This window comes from Nuphar pumila, chromosome 4 (assembly GCF_984573655.1).
Source record: "Nuphar pumila chromosome 4, dmNupPumi1.hap1.1, whole genome shotgun sequence".
NCBI lineage: Eukaryota > Viridiplantae > Streptophyta > Magnoliopsida > Nymphaeales > Nymphaeaceae > Nuphar > Nuphar pumila.
The window spans coordinates 76,457,358-76,473,601 of NC_143252.1; positions in this window are offsets into that span (position 1 = coordinate 76,457,358).

Here is a 16,244-nt window from a genome sequence, read left to right on the forward strand (position 1 = left end):
AATTGACTCCAATCGAGCCACTGGTGTATAGGTTTCATCAAAATCTATGCCTTCTTCTTGATTATAGCCTTGTGCTACTAGTCTTGCTTTGTTTTGAATAACTTTTCCATTTTCGTCCAGCTTATTTCGAAAGACCCATCTTGTGCCAATTACTAGATGATCCTTTGGTCTATCAACTAGATCCCATAGATCATTCCTAGTGAACTGGTTAAGTTCTTCAAACATGGCCAAAAGCCAAAATTCATCATCACAAGCCTCATTGATATTCTTTGGTTCTATTTTAGATATGAAAGCAATATTTGCAATATATTGCAATTGCCTTCTAGTTTGGACACCACTCTTTATTTCTCCAATATCTTGTTCATGTGGATGATTGAGAACTTCTTTCCAAACAGGTTGAAGATGAACATTTTCTTGAGAAGAACTCTCTATCAAAGGTTCTTCTTTAAGTATTACTTCTTCTCCTTCGCTTAGAGGTATAACCTGCTCACAATTCTCATAAAATGCAATGATCATGCATATATTTTAGGGATATTTCATATAAAAATATGCATGATTTCATGAGAAAATGATATAAAAAACCCAATTTTATGTTAGTTTTCGAGTAAATGTGCTAAAATGATTTAAAAATAGAAAATGCATAAAAAATAGTTTTATTTTACATTTTTATACATATTTTAGTTTTTGTTATATTCATAGTAGTTTAGTTTAGTTTTCAATTAAAAATAAAAATAAAAATAAAAATGAAATAAAAAAAATATAGAGAAAAATATTTTTATATTCATTTTAAGTGTTTGTTTTTTTTTAGAAAAGAAAAAATTTTTAGAATAGTTTTTTTAGTTCTTCATAAATAAGTTTGGTTTTTAAATCTTTGAAAATTTTATAATAAACTGGTACATAGTTTTTGATTTTTGAAAATTGCAAAAATAAACACAAACCGGTTTAACCGGTTTGCTTTTCAAAATAAAACTGTTTCAAACCGGTGAACTGGTTTGAATGGTTTTTAAAAACCCAAAGAAACGAAAATTTCATTCGTCTTTCTCCTGTGCATCTCTCCCTCTTTCCTAACCCTTCCCCTTCACCTCATTCTTCTCTCCTTCTTCTCCTTCTCCCTATTTCTCTCTTCTATTTTCAGGTGCAGGCTTCTTCAATCCGGCGATGGTGTACCGGAGGGGATCAACTCTCTTCTAATCCCTCTAAAATCACGGTGAGTGTTCTGCAACTTCTTCTCCTTCTTCTTCTTCTTCTTCTTCTTCTTTATGAATTTCAATCTAAGGTTTGAATATTGATGTGGAAAATATAAAAAAAAAAAAAACAAGAAAACATAAAAAAAGAAAAAAATGTCTGAAGAGAAATTCCGGCGATGGACAAGGATCTACCGGAATAGTGTTTCTGATCTTGCATAAGTTTTTGATTAAAATTTTGATCGGAACCTGCTGGAGTAATGTCCGTATGATGACAATCTGAATCAACATTAGAAGAAGACAAATTTTCTATTCAGAATTTTGTTGATAGTCACGAATGGAAGAGGAATTCCGGCGAGTGAAGCTGAGCATGAATGGACCTTCCGGTGCTTGATTGCTGGAATTTGATTAATTTTAGTCTGTCAAAATTATGTAATGTCTGGTTTAAATGAAGATTTGTGAACTTTAGAGTGATTACTTCAATAATCAACTATATGAGGGTTGATCAACTGATTGATTAATGTTTTCCAGCAATGATCTGAATCAATTGAACATCCGGCGATTGTTTTGTCCAAAGTCCATCGGCTGGATTAATTTTCTGTAGTAATCTGAGAGATGAATACAGTCCAGTCGATTGAAAGCTTCTGATTCACTGCACACAAAGAAGAAACAGGAAATTTCATTCTTTAACCACCGTGAAATTCAGTTCATGGTTTATTGTTTCTTTAGATTTTTGATTTCCAGTAACTCTGGTGGCTGTTGGAAGTTTCCAGTGTAAATTTTTTGGTTATCTGAAATTCCAGCAGGTATTTTTGAAAAAATTTTATATTCAATCGGATGTCTGAATCTGATATGAATATTGATAGCAACTGACTGTTGAAGCAGTGATCTATTGCTTTCTGATAAAAACAATGGGAGCATTGTATCTTCATTGATTTCAAGAAAAAAAAAGGAATGTTCTTTGACAACCGGTTGAAGGCTATATCTGGTTTTGTTTAGAAAATTTTTCTGAATGAATTGCTATACGGTTGTTGTCAATGATTCAGAGGATTTCAATGATTGTTGAATATGCTGTTTGAAATTGATTCATTGTCTACCGAATTTGTGTAACAGTTTAATCAACCCTGTGTAACAATGAAATTGGAGTAATGCTATTAGTTAGCCGACTGTAGGGTTTTCCATATAGTTTTTAGTTTGTTTCATTAGTATAATTTGCAACTTAATGTTTAGTTAAGTATATGTTAATTATGCAATAGTGTTAGTAGTGTTAATTCTAATTCTTTTGTGTTTTAAGTTAGGAGTTTAGTTAGTTTGTTGTTATCATTTTATGTAATGTTTTGATTTCCAACATACTAGCTAGATTGTTTATATTTTCGTTAGTTTAAATAGTTAGTTATAGTTGTGTGCTAATTTAGTTTTATCATTTTCATGGTTGTTTTAGCCTAATTGTTATATTTTGATTTTGGTGTTTTAGGTAGTCATCTTCCCCAAGGAGTCAGCCATTAGAGCTCCACTAGAGCTCTAGGCTGTTTTTGGTAGTGTTCAATTGAACAGGTAAGTCTATTAGGGTGTCTAGGTTCATTGTTTTAGGAGTTAATGGGTTGTAGACGTTTTTGAATTCTTTGGTAAGTTTTGAATTAGAGTCTCTTTCCTCAATTTTAGATAGTCGTGTTTTCCAATTCTAACCTTTCATTACAGTAGTGACATATTGGTTTAATTAGTTTAGATATAGTTTGATTTTATTATATAGAGTATATCAATTTTTAGAAAGGGGATATTTGAGTAATTGTAGTGGGCCAAACCATTTTGGTAAGTTTGAGATCTCCTAAAATCGTGTGGAGTGTTTAAAGGAAGATTTAGATTTTCATTGCCTAGTCAAGGTAGAAGGGAGTTACTTATTGAGATTTGGAAATATCTTTGAAATTCAAAATACCTTCCAAAGGAGTAACCATGGTTTTTAGAAAGAAGATTTATTGTTTTCTAATTATTTGTGGAAAGCTAAAACCGTGTGGATTTCCTTAGTTGGGACGGTTTCTACTTGACCAAAGTCTTAAATTAGATTTAAATGTCATCAAAGATTGTAACTCCCCTCTAGCTGGACGAGTTTTTGGATTTACCAACTTTCCAAAATTATCTTTGAGTATTTACTCTTTCCTATTTCGCTAATCGTCCATAGTGATCTAGCATAAATTAGGTTTTAATTATTTTAGTTAATTGTGTTAACCTTAGTTAGTAATTAGGTCCTTAGTTAGATGGGTCTTAATTAGGATTTAATTTATTTAAATTAGGTGTGTAAGGTTATTTATTAATTATTATTAATTGACTTTGTTAGTTTTAATAAATTAGAATTTTATTTCTTTGGGTTTTTACTTTAGTTATTGTCTAAGGGAGTCAAACGATTTGACCCATTTAGGAGAGGCATGAACCGAGTCCAAGTCATATTTTAAACCGCCCTCACTGGTCTTTAGTTGTTCATTTGACTTTAGTTGTGATTAGTACCAGATATAGGGTAAGTTAGCTTAGTTAATCATTTGCTTGATCTAACTAGATTTTAGAAATAAGTGTTTAATTAAATCATAATTGATTCTTGCGTGTTGACTTCTATATTTCATTTAGTTTGTTGTAAACAGCATTAGGTATTTTCATCCTTTAGATAATATAGTTAGGATTGTATTGTTTAGTTAAGATTAGTTGCTTTTGATTTATTAGTTAGATTAGCTTTCATCATGCATTGCCTAGTTAGGTTAATTTTTCGTAGCGATAGTTAATTGCATTAATTAGCAGTGTTTTACTGGTCATTCAACAGCATTTAGGATTTTATTAGTGTTTAATTTATATTCATAGTGTTTAAGATAGACTTCTAATGTGAATAGTGCATTGAACTCAAAACTCGAATTTTGTCCTGTCGCACAATCATTATTTTATGTGAAAAATTTTTGAGTTTTCTAAAAATTCTTTTTCTGTTCATTTTATTGGCGTGTTAACTGTCTGCGGACCAAATTTCAGCTCAATTCGAGTTGATTTGGTCTAATTTTTAAGCATTTTGTGAAAACAGCTTTTTCGGATTTTAAAATTCCGGGACCTGCAATATCCAGATTTTCCCCGGTTTTGAAACGCTTATATCTGGAGTTCCAGATATCATTTTTCAATTCTGTAAAAAAATGTCAGATTCTTGAATCTGTTAGTTACAGAATAGACCAAATTTTGGGAAATTTGGGCCTTGTTTTCCCTATCAAACAGTCAGTTTATGAAGAGTTGTCAGAAGTCTATTTTGCAGTATTTAGAGGTAGATTTGTAATTTCATTCTTTTAGTCATTTTTGGTCTATTTTCATTATTTTCTGCATTTTAATTGCTGCATCTGCATCATCCAGCATTGTTAGACTTAGATTAGGTAATTTTAGAATTAGTTTAATATTTTATTTTATTACTTTATTGTAATTAGGATTTGTTTCGTTAATTTCTTGAAAAATAGGTTTAGTTTCATTTCTACTTTGATTTATTGGAGTTATTTACTAACTTTGTATTTTCCTGTGTTATTAGGTTAAAAAACATAAAAAAAATTCAGGGATTCTTGTCCAAGTGCGAAAACTTGAGAAGTGGCAAAAAGACAGAAATACCTTTGGTGTGCAATAGAAGACTGAAGTGCTTTTCCATTTTATTTTAGTGTTAATTTGTAATTGTTATTGGCCTTGTACTTGTAGACTGGTATTTGTGATTAATAAATTGAATTCCTTAGAAATAATCGAGTAATTCTCGTTCCCTGTGGATTCGACCTATACTTGCCACTTTGTGGAAAGTCGGTTATTTACTTTTGGTTGACGATTTTCCAAAGATTTTATCGAAAAATTATCTTTTAAAAAGAGCATTTATCAAAACTCAACCAAATTTTGGCGCCGTTGCCGGGGAATGGTGAATTCCTTCTTTTATTTCTTAGAGTTTAATTTATTAATCTGTGTTAGCTAGTTAGTTAATTAGTTGTTTTTATTTTCTAGTTAGTAGAATTAGTAAGTGAATATAGGTTTAACATAGTTAGTACATATAGGCTTCACATACTGTTTTTTCTAGGATTCATTGAATTTTCAATCTACAAGGAACGATTAGACAGGTGGGTTTTAGAGAACTTTGTTTGTGATTTCCTGTATTTCTTTCTTTTTCAGTAAATTAGAATAGTTTGTTTTGTTATTTCATTTATTTAGTTAATTAGTTCTGACATAATTAGTTTAGAATATTTGTTCCTTAGTTGTCTTTATTTGTGTTATTTACAATTTAGTGTTAGTTTAGTTTTAGTTTTAGAATTAGGTCGTTTGCTTACATCTGGTCTTATTACCAGTGTATGCAGGGGCGAAGAGCTCTAGGAACCTGTAAATCCATTTGTTGACAACCGAGAGAGAATTTTACATTCTCCTTGAAGTTCGACAACAATGGGCGATATGGATCCTCCAGCTCCACCTCCAGTTCCTCCACGTCCTCTGAGGGAATACTTTATTCCCACAGATTATGTCCAGGCATCCTGCATTCGGAGACTCGATATAGGAGTGCCACACTATGAGATTAAGGCCAGCATTATTCACAGATGCTTACATCCTTTTATGGCCTTAGTCACGAGGATCCCTACCAGCACTTAGACGAATTCCTCGAGATCTGTTCTACTATCAAGATACAGAATTTCGATGATGATGCTTTGAGGTTGACCTTATTCTCATTTTCATTGAAGGACAAGGCCAAGTATTGGCTGAAATCCTTGGATTCAGTAGAGATAGGGTCATGGGATCAGCTACAGCAGGAGTTCCTTAGGAAGTACTTTCCCATTGGTCGGACGAACCAGTACCGGCGAGCCATCACTAGCTTCTCGGAGCTAGATGGTGAGCAGTTTCATGAGACCTGGGAGAGAATGAAGGATCTCTTTAGGAAGTGTCCCCATCATCAGGTGCCGAGATGGCAGTTGGTGCAGAGCTTTTATGACGAATTGTCTGACAGGAATCGTCAGATGATCAACTCTTCATGTGGTGGGACATTCATGTTGAAGAGCGAGGATGAAGCATGGAGGTTATTTGACACATTGGCAGAGAATTCCCTCCACCATGCTTCGAGCTCTCATTCAGATAGAGCCACACCCAGCATTCAGAAGAAAGGGGGTGTCCTCGAGATTGGTTCATCTACTGCACTACAGTGCAAGGTAGACATGATTGCTCAGAAGTTGGACCAGCTTCTCTCAGGACCATCCACTACCCAGCAGGTGTGAACTCTTTGTGCCAGCCCGACACATGAGATTACTGAGTGCCCTTCGGCAGCTCAGTACCCTGAATTTGTTCAAGAGCAAGTTCAGGCAGCTCAGGGTTACGCCAGACCGCAGAACAACCCATTTTCATCTACTTATAATTCGGGTTGGAGTAACCATCCCAATTTCTGATGGAAGAATCCACAGTCTTCCATTCAGATGCCTACATCCTCTCAGCCAGCTCGGCCGCCATCATTTACTCAGACATTTCAGAGGCCGAGTTATCCTCAGTCTTTATTTCCTCCTCTGATTCCGCAAGAGTCTGCTCCACAGACATCTTTTGAGGAGAGACTTCTCCAAGCATTCCAAAAGGTGAAAACCTCTAACCAGAATGCTTTCGAGAAGTGTAGCCAGATATTGAGTTCGCACACGCAGTCCATTGCGAAGCTAGAGTCGCAAATGGGACAGTTAGTAGAGGCTATCAGTAGGAGATCTGAGGGTACTTTGTCGAGCCAGGCTGTCATGAAATCGAAGGGCAAGGACCAGATGACCAGAGGCTTGTTTCATACTGAGTCACAGCAGCAGGCCAAATTTGTCATGGCCCTGAGGAGTGGACGTGAGTATCACGTCGAGAGTAGAGAGAGGATCGAGGAGCCAGAGACCAGTGTTTCATCTTCTTCGGCTCAGCCATCACCTTCACCATCATCATCATCATCCACCTCAGTTCAGAAGAAGGATAGGAGTGAGCCTTCTCACAAAGAGGAGGAACCCTCGATGTATATTCTCCCACCACTCTATCCCAAAGCATTAGAGTCTCCCGAATTTAGAGGGAAGCAGGGCATGAAGATCCAGGACATGCTTGACATCTTCAAGCATGTGCAAATCAACTTGCCTTTGCTCGATGTGATTCAGCAGGTGCCGACTTATGCCAAATTCTTGAAGGAACTATGTATGCAGAAGAGGAAATCCAGAGAGAGAGTTCCTAACAGGGTCCATCTGACTGAGCAGGTGAGTTCAGTACTTCAGCATCAGACACCACCAAAGCTTAAGGACCCTGGAGCCCCTATCATTGCTTGTACTATAGAGAACATCTGGATAGAACGCGCTTTGCTCGATCTTGGAGCAAGCGTGAACATTCTGCCCAGATATTTCTATGATTCTTTCGGGCTAGGAGAGATAAGATCGACTCCTATTACACTTTAGCTGGCAGATCGTTCTGTCAAGGTACCGAGAGGTGTCTTGGAAGACGTGCTAGTTAAGGTGGATGATTTCTATTTCCTTGTTGATTTCATCATTCTTGATATGGAAGGAGTGGATAGCCAGCACCAGACTCCGATCATTTTGGGCAGACCATTCTTGGCGACTGTCAATGCATGTATCAACTGTAAAACCGGAGCCATGGATCTATCATTCGGCAACAGGAAAGTCAAGCTGAACATTTTCAATGCCACGATGGGTCTAGTGGGAGATATGGACTGTTTCCATGTAGACATTGCACAAGAGTTAGTGGAGGAGCAGCCCAATTTGTATATTACTGAGGATTCATTAGATTTGTACCATATAGAGAAGAATAGTTGTATAGTTAGTGTAGATGTTTCTAGAGTGTCGTCAAAGTTACCACCTTGGAGAGTGGGCATTGAGCCTCTACCACCACTTGTGGAGTCCTCCGCCAAATCTTCGATCGAGTCTCCTCCGAAACTTGAGTTGAAACCCTTACCAGATTCACTCAAGTATGCATATCTCGGAAGTGATAAGACTCTGCCTGTGATCATCTCGTTACTGCTCACTGAGGAGCAGGAACAGAGATTGCTGACTATTCTACGAGAGCACAAGGAAGCGATTGGTTGGCGAGTGGCTAATTTGAAGGGGATTGATCCTTCATTCTGCATGCACAAAATTCATTGTGACGTGGAAGTCAAGCCAGTGCGGGATATGCAGAGAAGGTTAAATCCCAACATGAAGGAAGTGGTGAAGAATGAGGTGATGAAGTGGTTGGATGTTGGGATTATTTACCCCATTTCAGATAGCCAGTGGGTCAGTCTGATTCAGGTTGTACAGAAGAAGTCAGGACTCACTGTTGTGGAGAATGAGAAGGCGGAAAGAATTCCGATGAGGTCCACCACAGGGTGGCGAGTCTGCATTGACTATAGGAAGCTGAATGTGGCAACTCGAAAAGTTCATTTCCCGTTGTCGTTCATTGATCGTTCGGGCTACTATTGCTTTCTAGATGGATACTCAGGATATAATCAGGTAGCTGTCCATCCTGACAACCAGAAGAAGACAACATTTACATGTCCTTATGGCACCTTTGCATTCAGACGTATGTCGTTCGGGCTCTGCAATGCCCCGACAACTTTTCAGAGGTGCATGTTAGCTATCTTATCTGATATGATAGATGATGTCATGGAGGTGTTCATGGATGATTTTTCGGTGTATGGCTCTTCATTTGAAGATTGCCTCCAAAAACTTACTCGAGTACTGAGTAGGTGTGTGGAGACAAATCTTGTCCTGAGTTGGGAAAAGAGCCACTTTATGGTCCAGGAGAGGATTGTGCTTGGACACATTGTGTCCAAGAGAGACATTGAGGTTGATAGAGCGAAGGTAGAATCCATTTCTCATTTGACTCCACCTACCACTGTGAGGCAGATTAGGTCATTTCTAGGGCATGCGGGATTTTATAGGCAGTTCATAAAAGATTTCAGCAAAATCTCTTGACCGCTTTGTACTTTATTGGAGAAGGACCAGCCCTTTGTTTTTAGCGAGGATTGCATGAAGGCCTTTGAGATTCTCAAAGAGGCCTTGATTACTGCACACATTTTGAGACCTTCGGATTGGACACTCCCGTTTGAGATTATGTGCGATGCTTCTGACTATGCTATGGGGGCTATTCTAGGACAGCGGATTGACAGGAAGCCCTATGTGATTTACTACGCAAGTAGAACTCTGTCTGATGCTCAGATGAATTACACCACGACAGAGAAGGAGCTACTTGTTGTAGTATTCACATTGGATAAGTTTAGGTCCTACTTGCTCGGTTCGAAGGTGGTTGTCTATTCTAATCATGCTGCATTGAAGTATCTTTTGAACAAGAAAGACACCAAACTGAGACTCATTCGTTAGGTTCTGTTACTACAGGAGTTTGATCTCGAGATTCAAGATAAGAAGGGAAGTGAGAATGTAATAGCAAACCATCTTTCTAGACTGATCGTGGAGACCACGCAGGATCAGAGGCCGATCACTGATTCTTTCCCCAACGAGCAGATCATGTCAGTCAGGACATCGCAGTTACCCTGGTTTGCTGATATTGTGAACTATCTGGTTTCAAGACAGATACCTGAGCATTGGAATAGGAATGAGCGCGAGAGATTCCTATCTCAGGTGAGGCACTATTATTGGGATGAACCAGAGTTGTTCAGATATTGCGCAAACCAGATCATCAGGAGATGTATTCCAGAGGAGGAGTACAAGTCCATTTTGAGTTTTTCACATTCTTTAGCCTGTGGAGGACATTTTAGCAATATGAAGATAGCTGCAAAGGTTTTGCAGTCTGGATTTTATTGGCCCACACTCCACAGGGATGCACATGAGTTCTGTAGGAGATGTATTAGATGTCAGCAGATTGGGAACATGTTCAAGAGGGACATGATGCCCTTACTTTCGATTTTGATCGTCGAGATATTTGATGTTTGGGGCATAGATTTCATGGGACCATTTCCGCCATCATTCAGAAATTTGTACATTTTAGTGGCGGTTGATTATGTGTCCAAGTGGGTCGAGGTTGTGGCAACCAAGACCAATGATCATAGAGTGGTGCTTAAGTTCATTAAGCACAACATTTTCAGTCATTTTGGTGTGCCACGTGCGATGATTAGCGATGGTGGCAAGCATTTCAGGAATGTACAGATAGCTTCTCTGCTAAGAAGGTATTCTGTCAATCATAGATTCACCACTCTGTATCATCCACAGACCAGTGGACAGGTAGAGGTTTCAAATAGGGAGATAAAGCAGATTTTAGAGAAGACAGTTCGCCCGGACCGCAAGGATTGGTCCCAACGCTTAGATAATGCACTTTAGACATATAGGACTGCATTTAAGACTCCCATTGGCATGTCCCCGTATTGCCTCGTATTCGGGAAAGCATGCCATCTTCCTGTCGAGCTGGAGCATAGAGCATATTGGGCCATCAAGAAGTTGAATTTTGACCTCACTCAGGCTAGCAAAGTGTGAGCATTGCAGCTCTCAGAATTAGAGGAACTCAGGAATGATGCATATGAGAATGCCAAGTTATACAAAGCTCGCACTAAAGCATTTCATGATAAGCACATTGTCAGAAAAGTGTTTGAGCCGGAGCAGAAAGTCTGGCTATACATTTCTTGTTTGCATTTATTCCCAGGCAAATTGAGATCGAGATGGGAGGGATCGTACATCGTGAAAGAAGTGTTTCCACATGGAGAAGTTACATTATTTGATCCTAGGACCCAAGGTACATTCAAGGTTAATGGGCAAAGACTGAAGCCCTACATTTCAGATTCCTTGCAGAATGGTGAGTGTGAGATAGTGCATCTCTCGAAGGCATGAGGATTCGACCAGAGGGATGTATCATATGTACATAGTAGAATACTTTTGTTTTCCAATCCAGTATTTTCTTTTATTCAGTATTTCATTTCATATGTGCTGACTTTTGTTTTTGGTTTATGCAGGTTGAATCTAACATTTAGTGTCTCAGTTACCAGGTACAGGGCAGAGCTTTCAAATAATACATTGATCAGATGAGTAGAAAATTATACAATCAGATATGCATAGGATGCTGCAAAGTCAAGTTAATCAATTTCAGAGGCCCAACACAGATCAGGTTGTATCTATTCTTTCTCCCATATTCATTTTCCTGTCTTTTAGTGTGCATTTGCATTGCATTTTTACATATTTTGTATGCCACTAGGGACAGTGTCATTCAAGCATGGGGGGGGGGGTTAGATGCACACTAATTTTTTTTTTATGTCTGGTAGCTAAAGTAGGCTTTTGAGAATAAGTTTGTAGCATATATGATTATTTTTGACATAATACGACAGTTTAGAAATTTTTAAGCCCCATGTAATTTTTTTTATCTGAACTGATTCAAATAGAGTAGTTATTTATGAGAAAATTCAAAGAAAAGTAAATATTTGATTGTTAGAAAGTTTTGAATCACTTTAGTATAAGTATGCACAGTATGTTTTGTGAAAGAAATAAGTAATGGAAAGATATTTTTTGAAAATGAGCTTAAAAGAATAGAGCTACGTTTAGTTGTTGATGTCTTCATGAATCCTAGTAGTGGAACTCAGACACAAGATGAAGTGTTTGAGTCTCTTGACGAAAAGGATAACGAAGGAGATCAGCCTCTTGTCTAGTCGATAGTTGTGGCCTTTGTAGTTCGAGTAAGTAGAGTCTGAAGGGTGTTTTACACCTAGTGCCCTAAAGCCATCTTGTTTGGGAGCCACCGATTCTAAAACTTGTTACATGGACTGCATAGAAAGCCTAAGTGATAGAGACATTGCACATGATGAGAAGAAGACTATACAAAACTATTAGAATAGAAGGTTTAGTGACTCGAACAATTAAGTCTGAGGGATACTCTATATCTAGTGCCCTAAGGTCGTCTGGCCTGGGAGTCACTGACCCAAAGCTCGCTACACGGGTCACGAAAACTGGATATTCGAAATAGTGCTCAAGTGAGAAGAATGCTCAAGAGAGAAAATTGAAAAAGGGTGAAAAATTGAAAATCAGAAGAAAAAGAATGTGCTGAATGAGAAAAAAAAAATCATTGCTTAGGAATATGTATGAATTACTGTGCAAAAAATATACAGGTGAGGATAAATGAATAATACATGGTAATTCTTGATTTTCTGAGAAAAATCATAGGTAGCTACAATTTTAGAAAAGTGAAGAAAAAATGATTTTTACTGTGGTGCCATGAGATTTCTGAATTTGTTTTGAGAATGTCCATTACATGAAATATTTGTTCCAACTGTTTTCTTAAGTGCCTAATATTTTTGAAAATTCATTCCTGCATTTCATTGATGTTTGTGGGTAGCATCTCTACAAACCCTCACGAGACCTTACTCGTCCACTGGGGTAACCCAGGGGTTTAAAGGGCTTGTTGCATAAGCTAAATGCAACCGTGATTCCTACTGTAACGCCCCGGATTTCCAAAACAAAGCTAAGTTAAAATTTTCATGAATTTCTTTTTCTTTTTTTTTTTTCTTTGCAGCAGAACTTAGAAAAGCTTTTAGCAGCGGAATAAGACGATAACGAGTCGTCGGTTTTAGAAAACTCCGAGCACGTTGCAGGTATGTGACCAAGCAACTCATTGACCACCAAAGTGTTCCATTTTATCGAAAGCACATGTTTATTACAACACTACTGCTTAGAAAAGCAGTGAAGGTTCAATAAAAGGAAGCAGTACAACTCTGTCTAGAGAAACCCTAGAACTCGATGCCGCCTTGCTCCGCATATCGCCACGCAGGTTCAACACCTGAAATCCCCATTAAACGGGGTCAGAACCACTGATGGTCTGGTAAGTAGGCAAACACCTATCTATTCAACTCAACTAAATGCATAGACCACTCAGGGTCGCAGTTCGTAATACGACGCTCAAGCCTCCAAGACTTAGCGTATATCGCAAAAGCCTCATCAGGGCTATGAGTTGAACATCCACGCAAGTCTTCATGACTTCGCATAAGCCTCTTCAGGGCTGTGAGTTAGAATAACCGCTTAAGTCTCTACGACCTAGCCTTGACTTCCTCAGAGTCACGAATGGATGTCTAGCTCAAGCCTTTATGCTTGGCACATCCGTATCCTACGAATCTAAGGACAGCTCTCCGAGCTTCACTTAGTCGTACGGATATCAATGGGGTTCTTTTCCAATCGGTACAGTAGTATACCGACCATGACACCATCACAAAGGTTATGCAGGACTGACTCAACAACGTCATCATCTCATACATTCAAAGTAGCGCTGTACCTAAGCTAATGCTTTGTTTCGATAATTGCACCTCCCCCTGGGCTTAGGGGACTCATATCCGGGCGACAACGCGACGATCTGGGGGTTGATTATTCTATGTATTTTAGAAACCCCAGAGGCCTGTTGACCCCATCCCCCTAGTAGGATGGTACAGCATACCGGAAGAGATCCTTACTAGGTATCTGAATGCATTCTGCTACTGCAGTAGTTGGGTTCAATCCTTAGATATTTAAGGATAACCACGACCTTCATACCTCTGAGTGACGAAGGCCATCAATGAACTCTATCAGGTTCGGGTGAAATATATGTCACTCAAGGCTGCGCCATCACCGTCTTCCTCGGTGAGAAATTCTGAAAGGGGCCTGCCGGTCTTACAATTACTTGACGAACATTGCATGCCTATAGGGCAGCCTTTGAGAAGTATGTACTCGACCCCAATCAACCACACAGTTTGCACCGTGGAACAAAGGTTTTATTCATATGCATGCTTAACTCTGCTCTCGGCACTTCGGCCTTGAAGAGCACTTCACCTCTTTCGGTGGAAACAACACACTCTGGCTCAGCGGCCCTTACCAGTCTGGTTGTCTGATAATTCTCAATGAGCATGCACATGACTCGATCTCTACGGATCGGCTACTCGGCGTATTTTTACGCAACGAGCTCAGGACCTCGTCAAGGTGCTATCACTACTTTGGCGCAACGGCTCTTACAAGTATGGTGCCCTTGCAGGTGCCATGGAGACGAGTCATTCTGACATCGTTCCAACAAAGGACATCATTGTGCCACTTAACTGGTTCTGGCAGCTCTTCTGCCAACCATTCTGTCAACACCTTCTCTGCTCTACTGACAGTGGTGCGACGAACCTTTCTACATCGTAGAAGGCGTTCCATAAACTGGGTAGCAGTTCTGCTACGTTCTTTCTGAGCCATTCTTAGCTCCTTCAGGAATTTCAGCAACACTTCCTCTCTTTAACGGAGAAAGCGTGCATTTTCTTTTATCCATTTTAGCGGCATCTCCCTTCTTTGGTGGGAAATCGCTACGCTTAACTCGGGAAATGGATGCACACCGTTGTGCGTACTTTGCATCCATCAAGGTTGCAGAAACCTTGGGCCATAGCCAGGCCATACGTAATTGATTTAGTCTTTACGTAATGAGCATTTTGCCAAAAGGCGAAGCCTTTCCAATAGGGGATTCATTCGTCAAGCAGAATCTTGCACGAGGAGCGGTAAGGGAATCACATGGGCGATTTTGGAGTTGATCTCCATTTGAACGCTCACTTACGCGCCATATATGTAATATAAGCAGAAGCCTGTGCTTTATACCACGGCGGCGTAAAGAAAATGCATATACTATTGTTCAGGGTGTGTAACTGAACGAAATATTGTACATATATAACAAAACAGGAGCCTTGGCATCGTTCGACGCGACGGCGTAAGTAAATACATTGCAGAAAGCAGGAGCCTTGGCATCGTTCGACGCGACGGCGTAAGTAAATGCATAATCGGAAGTACAGAAAGCAGGGAGCCTTGGCATCATACGACGCGACGGTAAAGGTAAATTACATAGCATGTGCGATATAAGACGCGTCGGCAGAATCAACAGATATACACCTAGATCTGTATCCAACGATAGTTACGAGGCGAGCGAGTGAACACCGAAGTGTCCTAGAGGGCTCAACCAAGAACTAGGGTGAGATACTATTTTGAAGAACGCATATACTGCGTATTCGAACATATATATCCGACGATAGTTACGAGGCGAGCGCGTGAACACCGGAGCGTCCTAGAGGGCTCAACCAAGAACTAAAGCAAGATACTACTTCAGAAAGTATATGCTATATACAAACAATCAAATACTTGAGAGAGATGGTTTAATGAAGCGAACTTACTTCAATTTACGGAAGAAACGACTCTGGTTGCTTCAAATGCTTCGAATGAGGCTCGACTTCGAAAAAGGATCAACTTTGAACTTCGAACGAAAAAGGACTTGGACTTTGACTTTGAACCAAACCAGGTTCAAGTCAAGTCAACTAGGTTTAGACTTAGGTCAAGTAGGTTCAGACCTAGGTCAGGTGGGTTAGGACCAGGTCAGGCAGGCTCAGACCAGGTCAAGCAGGCTCAGGCTAAGTCAGGCAGGCTCAGACCAGGTCAGGTGGGCTCAGGTGGGCTAGGCTAGGTAGGGGAGGTTTGGGAAAAGGAGGAGAGAGAGAGGGGTTGGCGATTTTTAGAGAGAGGGGGGCTCCTCTATTTATAGGAAGTGAAACTTTGGCCCCAAGTTTCACTTTTACCCTTATACCTTTTGGCTTTTCAGAAATCCCTTCCATGGAAATTGCTGGAAGGAGCTGGAAGGTCCTGGAAGATGCTAGAAGGTGCCAGAATATTCTAGAATATTCTAGAACATTTTCTGAGAAATATTTCTGTGGGTCCCACCAATATTTTCGTGGGTCTCGCCAAAATTTCGGGTTTTCGGTGATTATTTTCCGAAAAATTCTGAGTATGCCATTCCCTTCGTATTGACGTAACTAAGAAAGTTGGCTCGCAGGAATCCTTTGATTTCGTTAAGGAAGGAAGTTATGGCTTCTAGAGTGTTTGAGCATATATTCGCGATTCGACAAATATCCTAAGTATAACTGGCTCGCAGAAATTGATTCGTTTCGCATTCTGAGAAAAAATGCTATTTTTACTGGTAAATGCCTCATGAATTTTATTCATATATTTTCTGAAAAATTGCGGGTCTTACATCATTACCCCCTTAAAGGAATTTTGTCCGCGAAATTCAGTTAAGAGTACAAAGTGAAGAGTTCAGGATATTTATCCCGCATATCCGATTCGGGCTCCCAAG